The 2,534-nt window shown below is 25.4% G+C and overlaps 1 protein-coding gene across 3 annotated transcripts in view; it reads left to right on the forward strand.

Moving 5' to 3' along the window:
• The first annotated feature begins 548 nt into the window (after positions 1-548).
• The window catches only part of LOC122271449 (reticulocyte-binding protein homolog 1), a 32,454-nt gene continuing 30,468 nt past the window's right edge, over positions 549-2,534 (forward strand). Inside the window, exon 1 of one of the 3 annotated variants that reach the window (XM_043052738.2) lies at positions 549-759. The gene's annotated coding sequence lies outside the window, so the exon portion shown is untranslated. The remainder of the gene's footprint in view (positions 760-2,534) is intronic. The other 2 variants (XM_043052739.2, XM_043052740.2) reach the window with 2 other exon arrangements.

Genomic DNA, 2,534 nt, shown 5'->3' on the forward strand with positions numbered 1-2,534 from the left:
TTAAAATTTATGACCTCAACGTATCAGAAAATTATCACTCGCCAAATAGATATGATGATATATAAAAAATAAAATTGAACTTATAAAGCTATTATCTTAAATTAGTTCACAAGTAAAAATCGGCTTTATTTTTTAAACACTAATAATCTGCACAACGACAAATTTATTTTTTACAGCAAAGAGACACATAAATATTACTTTGGAAATGAAATTTCAATAAATTATACCTATTTTATCACACTGACCAAACTTCATGCGCGATTATCAATAATGACCATTAATAATGCAATTATTAATGATAATTATTAATTTAACAAAATTATAGAGAATAAAAAAAACTCGGTCACTATTATTAATTGTCAGGCTTATTAATTATAGCCAAATTAATTTTTTTAACCGTAACATATTTATGAAGTACTTTATCACTACAAAAGTGTCCGTTTAATAAGTGTTGAGTTAAGTCTTTCGCTAGCAATAACAGGAATGAAGGGGGATCCCCGTTTCAGATAACGACGAAAGAGTAAAAACGAAGGAGAAACGAGGATTCTAGTTGGGCGTCGTGACAGATTCAAGTCTTTAATATGATGCGAGCGGATGGCTGGGCACTTCCTTTTCTTTTTTCTCGTGTTATCTACGATGAAATAGTTTCTTCTGTGAAATAAGAATTGCGTATGATGTTTTTTTTAATTTAGTGTGATCTAAATTAAAGGACCTTCACTCTCAGGAACAGAAAGTTAGAGGAAATAACTGAAATCGTAGGTGAGTTTTACGTATTGAAAATTCTAAAGAATAATTAGTTTTAAATGATGGAATAGTATAGTTTTTTTTCCCTTTAATTAAAATCCTTTTGCATAACTTTTGCTTTTACTATATTATTTCCTGCGTTATTTTTTAATTTCTTTATTTTACTTTATATATATATATATATATTTATNATAAAAAGCCAGAAAACAAAATAGAGAAAATAATCGTCTGAGCTGATGACTTGAAAATCTTTTCATTATTTTGTTTTCCAGTTTTTTATGATTTTTTTTAAAATAAAATATTTTTTAAACACATTTTTTTTTAAATAAAAATTTTCTTTAAGTATTTTTTTTACATACTATTTGAAATATTTTTTTAATAAGTTTTCTTTTTCTATTTTCATTGATCTTCATTATATTACTTTCCATGTTCTCTCTCTTTCTATATATATATATGTATATAAAGAAGTTTTTTTTTAATTTAAAAAGAAAATATATAATTTCTTAATAGTAAAAAAGAGCCAAATTACGCTTCTGTTTTCATATAATGTAATCTGGTAAATTTGTTACGAAAACCTTTTCAAATCATTTTTGAAAATTGCCTGTTGTAAGTACATTTGAATTCACTACTCGTTTTATAGATTTCATATCATATTTATTCTGTTTTTTTCTTCATATTTTATTTTCTGTTTTTACGTGATATTTTTACCCCTCCGGTTTCTTGTTATTTTTATTTCTTTTTTTTTCTCCCTCTCTTTTCATTGTTCTGTAATTTTTTTCATGTTTTCTTTACATTTTGAACTTATTTTGTAAGTTCCATTTACTTGCAGATTATGCGCAATACATAAAACTTATTGTTTTTCTTAATTTTCTTCATGTTTCTTGTATTTTAATATATATATATATATATATGGGTGATTCTTTTTAAACATGACAATTCGGACCAAAGAAATTTCTTCAAATTTAACGTCTTCAAAATAATCTAAAAAAATTTTTGTATACTTAATTTAGTTACATTTATTAATATTTTACAGGCAGCAGTGTAGTTTATTGACATTTGCTCGAAAAAAAATAGAAGTTCAACAAATCTTGAATGTCAGGAAAATGACATATTAGCTTAGAAGCTTAAAAAACAGTAATTTTAAGTTAATAGTATGTAACTCAACTTAAGCCTTTATGTTAGATGGACCATAAATTGCTTAAATCAATTCTTTTTATCCGCTGTAGAAAGAATCAAATTTTTTTTTGTTGCTGATATGTACAGAATAAAATTGTGTATAATAATCAATCTTTAAATAAATAAATAACTTTGATTACATCCAACCATATTACAATCATACATAAACTTGGTATTAGGTTAATATTTGCTTTTCCTCCTTACAGTATTAGCAGTTTAAAAAATTTTCTGGTAACACTTCACTGTCCTGGAATTCATAAGCCAAAAAATGACAGCCAGGATAATGACAAATTCGCCATTTTATAGCATACAACTTTACTTTAATTTAATATCTTGACTTAAGACGTTCATATTCTGCAGAAAACAACAGGATTTCTTAAAATAACTCAGATAAATCTATGTAGTTTATGTCATTATTGATTTCAAGAAGCCAGGAAAATGACAACACAAAAACCTACTCATCTTGAAAAATTTTTTGAAATAGATTTTGAACCAGAAAATTGGTTCTTTATTCATGCAACAAGACATGTTCATATAGGAGGGTATCTAATCAATCTATTAACATAAGATATTGATTGCTGGCTCTATCTATTTTGGTTATAAACCACTAAATA

The sequence above is a fragment of the Parasteatoda tepidariorum genome, chromosome 10, assembly GCF_043381705.1.
Source record: "Parasteatoda tepidariorum isolate YZ-2023 chromosome 10, CAS_Ptep_4.0, whole genome shotgun sequence".
Classification (NCBI taxonomy): Eukaryota; Metazoa; Arthropoda; class Arachnida; order Araneae; family Theridiidae; genus Parasteatoda; species Parasteatoda tepidariorum.